This window comes from Polypterus senegalus, chromosome 2 (assembly GCF_016835505.1).
Source record: "Polypterus senegalus isolate Bchr_013 chromosome 2, ASM1683550v1, whole genome shotgun sequence".
In the NCBI taxonomy this organism is placed as follows: Eukaryota; Metazoa; Chordata; class Cladistia; order Polypteriformes; family Polypteridae; genus Polypterus; species Polypterus senegalus.
This window is the reverse complement of record NC_053155.1, coordinates 98,073,216-98,086,939: the sequence shown is the minus strand read 5'-3', so window position 1 is coordinate 98,086,939 and position 13,724 is coordinate 98,073,216. Positions and strand designations below refer to the sequence as shown.

General features: G+C 39.0%; 1 protein-coding gene across 2 annotated transcripts in view; it reads right to left on the bottom strand.

Moving 5' to 3' along the window:
- Window positions 1-13,724, bottom strand: part of LOC120523176 (calpain-5-like) — a 223,293-nt gene that overhangs the window by 164,538 nt on the left and 45,031 nt on the right. The window contains exon 1 of one of the 2 annotated variants that reach the window (XM_039744220.1): window positions 1,254-1,409. The exons of the other annotated variant lie outside the window; for it this stretch is intronic. The gene's annotated coding sequence lies outside the window, so the exon portion shown is untranslated. Of the gene's footprint in view, window positions 1-1,253; window positions 1,410-13,724 lie in introns of those variants that run through there. 2 annotated transcript variants of the gene reach the window in all.

Here is a 13,724-nt window from a genome sequence, read left to right as displayed (position 1 = left end):
AAAAAAGTACTAAAGAAAGAGTGAATTTAAAATATTTAAAACAATTATGTAAATTCTTACAAAAGTAACAACACTCTGCAGTATTTTTCATTCTTAATAATTAGGTGAGAACATGGCAGCACATGAAATAATAAAGTTTACATAATAGCATTGGCCAGTTACAAAACATTTAAAATTAAAAACCTGCAGACACAGAGAATACCTGCTTCAAGGCAGTTCAAAATTAAATGTTACATTTACTGGCTACTTGCAGGTAAAACTGTTTGACATAAGCATAGCACTTAATTTTTGTGTTATTAGCTGCCTTCTTGTGGTACTAGGAGATACTGTATAAATTATTGCAAAGAATCGTTATACCATATATACCAGGTGGGTATGTACAGTCGCTATATATTTGGCAGAGGATAAACGGCCTCTTGACAAAAGCCATACAACTGACTTCCATTTCCTGTTTAAACCTCTGAGGCAAGGCTGCTCTGCTAGGGATTCTGTGGTCCACTTCTGTGCTTTCATCAACTACAGGACATGTAATTTGTTTAGCAAATTGCCTTTTCTTTACTTTGTATACATTTGTTAAGCTGCATTGATTAATAACCTATACCACACTTCAGTGCCTGTAGGTTGTTACATCTGCCTTCAAGTATGTGACCTGCAATTTAAGTGAAAGCATCTGCTAAATAAATTAACATGCGAAATCGTGTGCCTTCATTTCTATACGCGATCATTGGCAAGATGGTGTGAAGAGATGCACTTCTTGGTACGAGGAGTGGGATGCTTTGTCTGAATTTCTTCCCAAAACAGAAACTAGATTAAATGGGTTTAGAGAATAGATTAATGGATTTATTTCTTTTTCCCACGGGATTAAATTCGCTTCGAGCTACGTAAATCCACGTGACCACAGCCAGTACAGTGTTAAATTCAAGTGTTAGTGCTTGGTGGTTTCGATGGCGCGAGGTTCACAAACGGGGAGCCCATTCGATGGGTTTGGCTCGCAGATGAAAAGATGACAAGGCGGCGCCGACATCCAAAGCTTTACTTTTAATTCTTTGCACTCACTGAAGCTGCGCGTTAACTACCCTCCCCATCTCCCATTCGCTGCGGGTATGCCAGAGTTTGGGGTGTGCTTGACCGTTCGCGAACCCTTCGCTGCAAGACACTTGCACTGATGCCCAAGGCGACGCTCGCGCATAACAGGAAGGAATTCGGCTCCCTTGTCTTTTCTTCAACAGGTATTGCTGATGTGCAGATCTTACCTGGGCTCGTACTCTTCCTCGGTGGCTCTCCGGAGACGTGGCTACAAGATATGCTTCTCCCGAGACTCCGGCAGCTACACCGTGCAGCACTAAGGCCGACAATTGCAAATCACTCGCCCCTTCTTGTTTGGGAGGAGCACCGCCCCGCCTACGCTATGCATTTCACTGCGCATGTCCGTCTTGCCTCTGCACGCTAGCCTTGAGGACAGTCACCTCAGCTGTGACACTGCGGCGTGGAGCGCGTGGGCATTTCCAAAGAGCCTGTTGTTGATATATTTTTTTGCGTAAAGCAGTGTTCATTATGTTGCTTTACGTAAGATTTGTCGGCTTGAAATTCACGGAAGTGAGTACTAGGGGGCGACAATATGCTAATTATACTTTTAGGAACGACCGTGATATAAAGACAAAAATGAACATTCTTAAATCTATCTAATTCAATACGACGAAGACCAGAGTCAACCTCGGCAGGACTGGAGGCATGACAGTAAAGAAGCCTGGACAGGTAGCTACACTTACACTAGGTCAATTTGATTACCGGGGTGTGAGGTGAGAATGACAAAAGCACGGGCAATTCTCTCCTTGCTTCGTTCATGTCTTGCACTCGATGCTGCTGATTTAAGGCTTTGCCCGTCCGCAACATTCAAATCAGAGTAAGAGGTTCAGTGGTAATCACAGAGAACGTTGGTAGTGAGGCAGATAGAAGGAAATGGAGAGATGTTCAGCTATAATCTAGTAAATGGGGTGGATCTTGAGAGTAGAAGTAAGTGGAGAAATGACTTAAAGTAAAAGAAGTAAACACAGCTTTACAGTCAACCTAGATGAACGTTTCGTGATAGTGTAAAATAGGTTACATCATATTTAGATTGTAAAAACAAGCAACAGAAAAACCATCCATTTATAAATACAGAGAACTTGTCTGTATTGGTGAGTGTTTTAGGATATTACATTATATACAGTACAGTGTATTACTAGCTGTGTGACCTGTGAAAGACAGATAGTGGAATACATTTTAAAATATTTGATATTCTTTGCACTACGTGCACCCACAGCGTTCCTGCACCTTTCTCGGTATCCTGCTGTGCCTGAACTTCTCTTGCCCACCCCTGCCTCTCTCGATCACACTCCTGTAAAGCCTGCTTTTCAGATTTTGTCATTTCAAGGTGCTTTGCTTGCCTGCTGTCAACTTTTGAATAACACAAATGACAAACGAGCAATGATTACCTGCTGTGAAGACATTTGTATTATTGCAAATACTTCTTGCCGACGAAGGCTGCGTCTCGTTAGTATTTAGTGACCCCAAGTCACTTGATGCGTTATTTGTTTTGTTGTTGTTGGACTGCATCATTTTAACTCCTTTTTTGAGAAAAAAAGTCTCAATCAAGAAGTAAACTTTGCATCTCTAACATATCCTGCCAGTATCCCCACCACTGAGCCACCAATATCAAACTTTCTAATCAGATTACTTGAAGGAACTGGATACCTACACACACACACTCACACACAGAATAGATTTATTATATAGTAGATTATTAATATTACTTATTAGTTGCCTGACACCTTTATCAAAGGAAACTTAAACATTTAAGATGCAATTGGTTACATTTTTTTTTCTATTAGGAGCACTGGTAGGTGAAGTGACTTGCTCATGGTCCACAGTGTCAATAGCAGGATTTGAACTCACAACCTATAAAATATCCTTGGTCTGAACCTGATAAGGGGCACTTTCTCCTAAGATAGCCGAGAAGGAGCAAAGCCACCAGGAAAAGTTGTCTTTAAAAGCAGCTCCTGAAAGTGTGGAAAGATAAAGCTTGAGGTGTAGACCCTGGCCTTAGGTCGGCTTACACACACAGGGGAAAGGGTGGCATATGAATTGACTCTGACCGTGAGTGAGCAGAGTGAAGCAGCACTGGTGACATATATCTGTGACACAGGGAGGAAGCAGCCAGAAGAGCATATAGCCTCAGAAAACTAGATCAGCATTGAGGAGCAACTGAGAAAGAAGGTAGTGGGTCTGCCCACAGAAGAAACCGGCAGTCTTTTTAAGGGCAAGTTACCAGTTCATACTTGTACTGTGAAAGAGGTTGTGAATTATGACAGGAAGTTCATATAGAGAATAATTGGAGGTTGGCTTTCAGGTAGAGGAAAATGGTACAGATAATTGTCCAGTTAACAATATTTGTATTAAAATTTTTGATAGTGATTTCTGTAATGGATAATGCAGGTAACCATTTACATCCAACTAAATTGAGAAAAGCTGTCCAGAAAGAAATTGGGAAATTAAATTGGGCAGTATGAGGTTTTACTGGTAGAGTTTGAATTAAATGTATTGATAACAAAATCAGACAAAACTGTATGGATAAAAAACATTTAATAGAGATAAAATTTGTGCATGGCTCTTGGTGAATAATATAAAATTATGGTGTAGTACAATAACCAACATTAATGGGGACAAGAATTTCTATAAAAATATTCACTAGTTTGTTTAGATGACAGACAAAAGACAAAGGTGGACAAAGGAATGGGAGGAGGCTCTTGCATGGACCTGATGTTTGTATCACCACCCTTTGCTGGGGACAGTGAATAATATGTTGTTGAAGATTGTACTGTGAGTGATCATTCTACCACCCTTTGTATATAGATATGTAAAGTAACTATCAACAAGAATGGAAATCTGGTGTCAACTGCCCTTTTAATTTGGTGGTCTGCATAAAGTTGTGTAATATTTGTGATGAATTACTTACTCAGTTATCTCTTTATGAACAATTAGAGGTAATTTGCCATAAAGTAACCACAATATTATTTGAAACAGCAAGTCAGGCTATTTCAATACAGTCAGGGAGATCTGAAAAGATGTTCCAAGGTGGACTGCAAAATGTGCAGATGCAATCACATATAGAAAGCATGCATTTAAATTTTGATGCATAAGTTGACTTTGGATATCTTATTAGAAAAGAGTTAAGGCAAGAAATATAGGATGCAGAGAGGGACATTTGGAAGAGTTTTTGTAGTTCATTCAGGGGAGGGAGAGGGAGAGAAAGATGGGTATAGATATAATGTGGAGAATGCTGAAGAGAATGGATGGGATTATTGTTTTTAAAAAATTCTGGATTTAGTATAATATGAAACAATTGCTTTTATTGAAAAGGAAAAGCACAATGTTTAGGAAAAACGTTTGCAAAAAATATATATCTTCAAAAATATAGGAGCTCAGAGTGATTTCTCACCAAAACGTTAGGATTCGGTTGCTTTATTTTTGGTTCCAATTATTTGACTAAAATAAGCAGTTTGTTTCTTAAAGCCAGAAACAGCCCTTTTTTATAGCTTCACTTTTCTCATCAGAAATTTTACATGTGGACTGATGTTTAGTTTGATAATGTCATTGTACACTTGACGTAGAAAATATGACACTTTCACAGCATAACGCACACACAGCACAATCCTTTTGTTGTACAAATCCATATTATATTGTCCAAGAGTCTTAAAAAGAGCAAACTTCCTGTTTTTGTCTTTTATGAATCATTTTAGGTCAGTATATTACTTAATAATAACAAGAGATTTGTTTTAACCTACCACGGCCTTCACTGAACACATAGGTTCCCTTTACATTTGAGTTGTATGCGTAAAATGTAGGTCAGGGCGCAAATGTGTGCGCTGTATTTAAAATATATTTTTTACTATATTTCAATTCAATCACCATGCCATTGAAAATCGTTCCTGCTGTAGGTTGCCAACCCTTGTCCTATACGATCTGAAGCTGGAAAAAATAAAAATTTTACAGAGAGGATCTGTTCAAAACTTTTTTTAAAATTTGGCAGGATCTAATGAATAACATTTTGAATAATCCTTTATATCTGGGAAAAAATACTCTTCCTTCTTTGCTGCTTCAAAGACTTGCTTTGTTGGCTGGCTCTCCTCTCTTTCTTTTTTGGTGGGGGTTGAATTTTAGTTTTGTTAAGTGTGATTTGATTGTATGGATTGTTATTTGCTTTTAATTAAAATGAATAAAATAATATATACAGGTATATATAATGTATACATAAGTGTCTGCAAAGCAGATAAATGTAAATTTAAATCATCCTTAAAGACTTGGTATTGTAAAAGTGTATACCTGTGGCAAGATGAATTAGAACTCTAAATAGCCGGTAAGAAGCCAGTCTCTCTGTGTTAGATGTTTGTCTTTCTAGTCTTTCTACATCAAGTCTTATACGTCAACATATAGATGCAGTTATCATATTTCTATAATCCATTCTGTTTTTTAAAACAAGTGGGCTTCATTTACTTTGATGTAAATCTATAAGACTGCCTCCTACAACAGAGAACTGTAAGGAAAATAAAGTAGGAGCCTTACCAAATTATTTAAATAATTACAAGCATTGCCAAAGGCACAGCTGATAGTTAAATAAACAAGTTAAATCTGTTTACTTTTTCTACAACACTTAAGGAGACTCAGTTTCCCTGCCACCTTAGATGAAATAAGTCAATGGTTCCAAAAACTGCTCTACATGATAGCATGAGGGTTGCTCTGCTTCTCTTTAAGGAAAAGGCGGGTAATAGGCAGGAGACATTTTTGGGACTTGGCAGTGGGTAAGTTGGGTTCTGGGAAGTAGCGGGACGATTCTATGTGGTCCAATTAATTTTCAACATACAGGTAAGTTATTAATAGCAAGAAAGCTTCCAAAAAATCTCTTGTCCCCCGACTTTTCCCCCCGCCTCATGCTGCCCCAACCAGGAACAGAGGTTATTGTGAAATTAATTTCCTTCAATTTACAGGTGGACTCAAGTCAGTGTTGGTGCAAGTAAGAAGAGTATTACTGTACACCAGTGATACGTGGTTGACACAAAACTCCAAGACATATTCTTCAATAATCCAGTGTACTTAGTATAAACATTTTTTGATCACACAATTATGTGGCAAAATGCAAAATAGTGACAATTTTAAATGCATTTAAATTGTTCTTGAAAATATCTTTTTATTTACAAAACAGCCACATCAATCATGTTATCTTTGTTGGCTATGTCACACTGAGGTATAAGACCTTCAGTTTATGAAGGTTAGTTATATATATGGGTCCTTATAACACTGGTGGCACAACTATCAGCAAAGGTAACATCCTGTGATAGCTTGCATCCCCAGATAACTCTACGACCATCCAAGTATTTCCATAAACACTGAGCACCTCATCTTATTAGCCCTGCCTGCCTTCCTCCACAAAAAATATTTTGACCATAAATGAATGCATAATACTCACTCCCTGGGATACACCAACAAGGGTCATAGATTACAGAACTATGTCATGTGCATTACCATTAATCCTTGTGCCTATGTAAACTATATAGACACCACTATGGGAACTGAATTCAACAAAATTGATTGTACAGTATTTTGAAGAGGCAATCAAAGAGTATGCAGCCATAAAATGTGTGGAAAAATATTATAAATGTCTGTCAGGCTGTTGATTTTTCTTTTCTCATTCTAAATAATTATTAGTTTTTTGCCTAATTTTGTATTTGTAATAACCTAATATTGTGCGGCGCCAGAAATATTTACATTGCGGGTCAGGTTGCTGCCACTCCCAGACTGCTAATGGAAACTTCATCAGCAGCATTTGTTCAGGAATACGCTATCCTACAAATGGCTTTGGATATGAGAGTATCGGTGTGCCAAATCTGCAATATGCTAAAATAAACTCTGGTTATGGATCTGTGCAGAACGAACCCTCATTAGCTAAAATTACATTGTTTAACACAAGATCTCTTAATGGCAAAGCATTGGTGCTATCAGAATTCATTACAGACTCCAACCTTGACATGCTATACTTCATAGAAACTTGGCGAAAACAAAATGAATTTATGTCTGTTATGGAGGCAACACCATCCAGATACGCTTACTTCATAGAGTCACAGCTCAAGACAAGGCGGAGGGGTCAAAGTAATTGTTAAATCTTAGCTAAACATCAAAATAATCCCAATTGATGGTCCATTCTCTTTCGAGTATCTGGCTTTTGAAATTGTAGAAAGTGGCCATGATAACTCAAGGGTTTTATCCTCTGTAGTTAATAAACTAATAAACTACTTCAACCTGCATCTAGCCCAATTACCTTCTCTACCAAAGACTTTGAAACATTAATCTACTTTTAGCGTAATAACATTAAAAATCTAAATAATTCAAATATCCATAAATCCAATTATGTGTTTTTGCATCCATTTACAGTATATCTTTCCCAGTATTCCCATTCCATCCAGCTCCTTTTCTAAATTATCACCAGTTATGTCTGCATTTGATAATGAATTGCTTTGTAAGATGAGGCCGAATGCTTGTGTACTGGAGCCCATCCCCACCTCATTTCTTAAATCCTGTCTTCATGCCATAATACCGAAAGTTACAGCAATAATAAATACATCCCTTGACACTGACTTTGTGCCAGTTGCTTTTAAAATCACTTCTGTAATCCAAATGTTAAAAAAGTCTGGTGTTGATACTGATAATCTTAACAATTTTGGCCTATTTCTCATTTACTTTTTCTATTAAAGGTTCTTGAGCATGCTGTAGCCTCCCAACTCACTAATTTCTTGTAATAAATTAATGGAACCTTTTCAGTCTGGTTTCAGAGCGCAGCACAGCTGTGAAACTGCTCTGTTTTGGGTAACCAATGATTTGTTTATGGCAGCGGACTCTGGACAAACAGCATATTAATTCTGTTAGACTTCAGTGCAATATTTGATACTGTCAAACACAACATTCTACTATCCAGAATGAAGAACATCCTGGGTATTTCCGGCACTGCCCTCCAGTGGTTTAAGACCTACAGTATCTGACTGATAGGTAAAAGCTTTTTAGTCTTGGCTACAGCAGGCTCAGCTCAGCACCAGTCATACAAGGAGTTCCTCAGAGCTCTGTCCTCGGCCCTCTGCTCTTCTGTTCTCTTTGGCCATATTATTCATAGTTTTGGACAGGGCTATAATTTCTATGCAGATGGTACTCAACTCTATTTCAATGTGAAAAGTGAAACTTCATCAGAGCCTTATCCTCTCACAACTTGCCTCAGTGAAATCAAAACCTGGATGGAGCATAACTCCTTAAAATTACATTGCAGCAAAACTTAATTCCTGCCAATTGGTACTAAAGTGCAACTTAGGGAAATGAGCTCCTTTTCAATCACTCTTGATGATGATCTCATCAGACCTTCTTCTAATGTAAGGAATGTTGGTGTCATTTTTGATTCCTTTCATTATTATTCCATCCACATAAGTCACATTAAGAAACTTTCTTACTTCTACTTCCAAACATATCCCATGTTTGTCCTCTCCTTTTCTAATGCTGAGAAACGTGTCCATGCTTTTATTACATCCTGTATCAATTATTGTAACTGTTCTACTGATACAGTAAGTGCCAATTCAGATCTTATATCATCAACACTAAGAATGGATTGCTTGATACCAATCATACCAGCTTCAAAAGGAACCACTGAACTGAGACGGCTCTACTAACAGCTAACAGTTACGACTTGCTAGAACTACAAATATGTCATCAGTCCTGATCCTGTTGGATCTCACTTCTGCCTTTGACACAGTCAATAACATTCTTCTTGCCACCCTTTCTGACACTGGCATCACTGGAAACACTCTCAGATGGTTTGAGTCCTACATATCACACAGTTTCTACAGCGTGTCCTGGTGAGGAGAGTTGTCAAAGACACACTAGACATGCACAGGTGTACCCCAAGAATCAGTGCTGGGTCTTCCACTTTACAACACCTTGCTAGGCTCCATCATCCAATCTTATGGGTTCTCTTATTAGTGCTATGGAGACGATACACAGCTGTACCTGTTGTTCCCTCCAGAGGACAACACGGTATCAGCTAGTGTCTACTTGTCTTACTGATATCTTAACCTGTATAAAGGACCACCATCTACAGCTCAATCTGGCAAAAACAGAGCTTCCTGTGATCCTTGGCAAGCAGTCTGTTCAACTCCCCATCTCTGTACAGCTTGGCTTACTGCTGCTAACACCTCCCAAGTCAGTACGCAATGGGGTGGTGATTGAAGAGCAACTATCTTTTTTTGACTACATTTCTACTGTCTCTCATTCATTTAAGTTTACACTGTACAACATCTGAAAGATCAGACCTTATCTTACAAAACATGAAACACAACTTTTAGTCCAGGCCTTGTTCTTGTCACATCTGGACTACTGCAACTTTCATCTGGCAGGAGTACCCACATGTGCTATTAAGCTGCTGCAGATGATCCATAATGTAGCAATCTGTCTTTCATTTAACAAGCTGAGACAGACACATCTCACTTCTCTCTTCAGTTCACTACATTGGCAGCACGCATTAAGTTCAGATCCCTGATGCTTGCCTACAGAGTAGTCAGTGGGTCAGGACAAAAGTATATGGAGGCGCTAGTGAAATGCTACATACCTGCTCGCCCACTCAGGTCTGCCAGCGAACAGTGTCTAGTGATGCTGCCTCTGCATGGTATCCAGGTTCAATCCAGACCCTTTTCCTGTGTAGTTCCTAAGTTGGCGGAATGAGCTACTCACCTCCATCCATACAACTGACTCCCTCAATGTTATTAAAGAAGCAATTTAAGACCTATGTGTTCTGTTAATATCCGTCAAATTAAGAGAAAAAAAAACATTGCTCTGTGATAATTTATATTAACGGTTAATTTATTGTTTAAGTTTAATTGCTGCATTGATTGCAATCTATGATTGTAAATTATTATTTTACATCTCTTCACTTATGGCAATCAACTTTAGTTACCTGTCCTATTACACTTACTGAACAAACTCTTATGTTTACCTCTTTTGTAAGTTGCTTTGGGTAAAAGTGTCTGATAGCAAATAAATGTAAATGTAAATATAACACTCCAGTTGATTCAAAACTCTGCTGCAAGAGTCCTTACATGAACCAGCATCAGCAAGCACATCACGCTCATCCTGCTTCTACTTCACTGGCTCGCTGTGTCTTATAATAGGATCAAGTATAAAATTCTATTATTAACCTACAAAGCTTTAAAGGGCCTTGCATTGGACTACATCTGTGACCTTCTCTATCACTTTGCTACTGTTCGCCCATCAGGTCCTCCGATTCTGGTAATCTTGTTGTACCTCACACTAACCTGCACTCTATGGGTGACAGAACCTTCAACTATGTAACACACAGATTTTGGAATGAACTCTCTAAATTATTTAGATCAGCTGACTAAATTCATTCTTTTTAGAAACAACTTAAAACTCTTCTGCAAAGGAAGTATTTATAACTTAACCTAACATTCTTCCCCTTCTTTCAGTTTATCTCTCTGTCCAGATACTCAGAATAATTTTTGTATGTGCTATATCACAATGCATGCTATTTGTTCAGGTTTTTCTTTTACTTCTAGCATTGCATTTTGTATTTTACTTTAGTTTATAGTCTTTTATTCTATTTAATGCTTTGCATATTCTGTATTTATCTGTTTTAGTGTTCTATGCAGAAAATATTTGTACATATATTTTGTACATATATGTTACATACAGCTCTGCTGTTATTTCTGAGACTCTGTGAAGCATCTTGAGCATGGGAAAAGTGCTGTGTAAATAAAATGTATCATTATTATTAATAGTATTATTTTTATTAAAGGAATCCCCAAAACTATGTATACTTTTTTATGCACCACGAAACCTGGCTCTTGCCCTGAATGAAATACTGGACTCAGTTGCTATTAATAAATTGCTAGGAGTATTTATGTATTGTTGAAACTAGCTTTAGATGCCAAGTAGCTAAACTGCTCAAAAAAATTAAAGGAACACTCTGAAAACACATTAGATCTCAATAGGAAAAAAAAAAATCATGCTGGATATCTCTACTGATATGGACTGGGTAACGTGTTAGGAACAAAAGGATGCCACATCGTTTGATGGAAATGAAAATTATCAACCTATAGAGGGCTGAATTCAAAGACACCCCAAAAATCAAAGTGAAAACATGATGCGGCAGGCTAGTCCATTTTGCAGAAATTTCAATGCAGCAATTCAGAATTGTACTCAGTAGTTTGTTTGGCCCCCATGTGCTTGTATGCATGCCTGACAATATCGGGGCATGCTCCTAATGAAACGATGGATGGTGTCCTGGGGGATCTCCTCCCAGATCTGGACCAGGGCATCACTGAGCTCCTGGACAGTCTGAGGTGCAACCTGGCAGCGTCAGATGGACCAAAACATTTTGTCCCAGAGGTGTTCTATTAGATTTAGGTGAGGAGAGCATGGGGGCCATTCAATGGTATCAATTCCTCCATCCTCCAGGAACTGCCTGCATACTCTCACCACATGAAGTCGGGTATTGTCATGCACCAGGCGGAACCAAGGACCCACTGCACCAGCATAGGGTCTGACAGTGGGTCCAAGGATTTCATACCGATATCTAATGGCAGTCAAGGTATCGTTGTCTAGCCTGTAGAGGTCTGTGCGTCTCTCCATGGATATGCCTCCCCAGACCATCACTGACCCACCACCAGACCAGTCATGCTGAACGATGTTACAGGCAGCATAACGTTCTCCATGGCTTCTCCAGACCTTTCATGTCTGTCACCTGTCCTCAGGGTGAACCTGCTCTCATCTGTGAAAAGCATAGGGCGCCAGTAGTGGACTTGCCAATTCTGGTATTCTGGCAAATGGCAATCGAGCTCCACAGTGCCGGGTAGTGAGCACAGGGCCCACAAGAGGATGTTGGGCCCTCCAGCCACCCTCATGAAGTCTGTTTCTGATTGTTTGATCAGAGACATTCACACCAGTGGCCTGCTGGAGGTCATTTTGTTGGGCTCTGGCAGTGCTTATCCTGTTCCTTCTTGCCCAAAGGAGCAGATACTGGTCATGCTCATGTGTTAAGGACCTTTTATGGCCCTGTCCAGCTCTTCTAGAGTAACTACCTGTCTCCTGGAATCTCCTCCATGCCCTTGAGACTGTGCTGGGAGACACAGCAAACCTTCTGGCAATGGCACGTATTATTAATGTGCCATCCTGGAGAAGTTGGACTACCTGTGCCACCTCTGTAGTGTCCAGGTATCGCCTCATACTACCAATAGTGACACTGACCATAGCCAAATGCAAAACTTGTGAAAAAACAGTCAGAAAAGATGAGGAGGGAAAAATGTCAGTGGCCTCCACCTGTTAAACCATTCCTGTTTTGGGGGTCATCTCATTGTTGTCCCTCTAGTGCATCTGTTGTTAATTTCATTAACACCACAGCAGCTGAAACTGATTAACAACCCCTCTGCTACTTAACTGATTAGATCAATATCCCAGAAGTTTCATTGACCTGATGCTATACTCTGATTAAAAGTGTACCTTTAATTTTTTTTAGCAGTACTGTATACATATGTTCAGAAGTACAATATTTATTATACAGTATTACCCAATAGCTTGGATTGGTATTCTGCTATGAAACTTGTAACAATCTGAACATACAAAAGAGCAGGGGCCTGAGAGAAGCACATTCTAACATTGCAAACCCAGACACAAAGTGCTTGCACCTTAGAAGCTGTTTCATCCACAGGGTGGGAAGAGTTCTATCTCTTAGGGTGATATAAGAGTTTCTATATATCCCGAAGGTAACTGGTTTTGTGAAGATGTAAGGCAGTGGTGAGTTGTGTCATCACAGAGCAGAATTCCAGACTAAAACAGAAGTTCACCGTGCCTGAAGTGTATTTTTATTTATTGCAAAAAGGTATAGACTATAATAAGTATGGGATTATGACTAAATAAGTAAGTGTATACTTAACAGCAGAGATAGTATTTCTACCGCAATACAGAATACATACTCATGGATCAAAGGGGATAGTATTGTTTTTTTTCACATATTTTTACGTTTGAACAAAATATGAATGATGGTCTCTCTGTGTATGTAGCAGAGGTAAGAGTGCTAATTATTGACTTTGAGTGTTTGGAACAGGTTACACCAAATCAAGTACTACTTTGTTCAGAATCTGCCTCACTGAGCAGAGTCTGAAGTCATCTAACTCTTTTCATTATGGTTTGCTGGTACTGGGGAGAAACTACAGGCAGTCCAGCCACTTCCAGTTACGTAGCCAGGTGGCTTGGGACTGGAGGAAAACAAGAGAAATTGTACTGAGTGGTAGGTGTCAGATGAAACCTAAGGGAATCCTAAAACAGAAGTTTTAAGAAACCTAAATGAGGTATACAGTCGTTAAGGATTGTGGGAAAAAACCCTCCTACAAGAGAATTCCAAAAGCCTAGACCAGCCCTATAAGGCACTAAAAATGATTTTCAAGCAGGCTAGGATGTGAAAGCCTAAAGAGAGACTAAATGAAATACTCACTATTGATATTTGAACATTGATAAATAAACCATTGTGTTTTTTCTGGAATTTTTCTGTGAGGGTTTGTGGAGATTGACAGAGAGCCCTTGCACAGTCACAGGACTAATTGATAGAGCCTAGTTTAATAACAGGTTTGTTCATATTTTTTGGC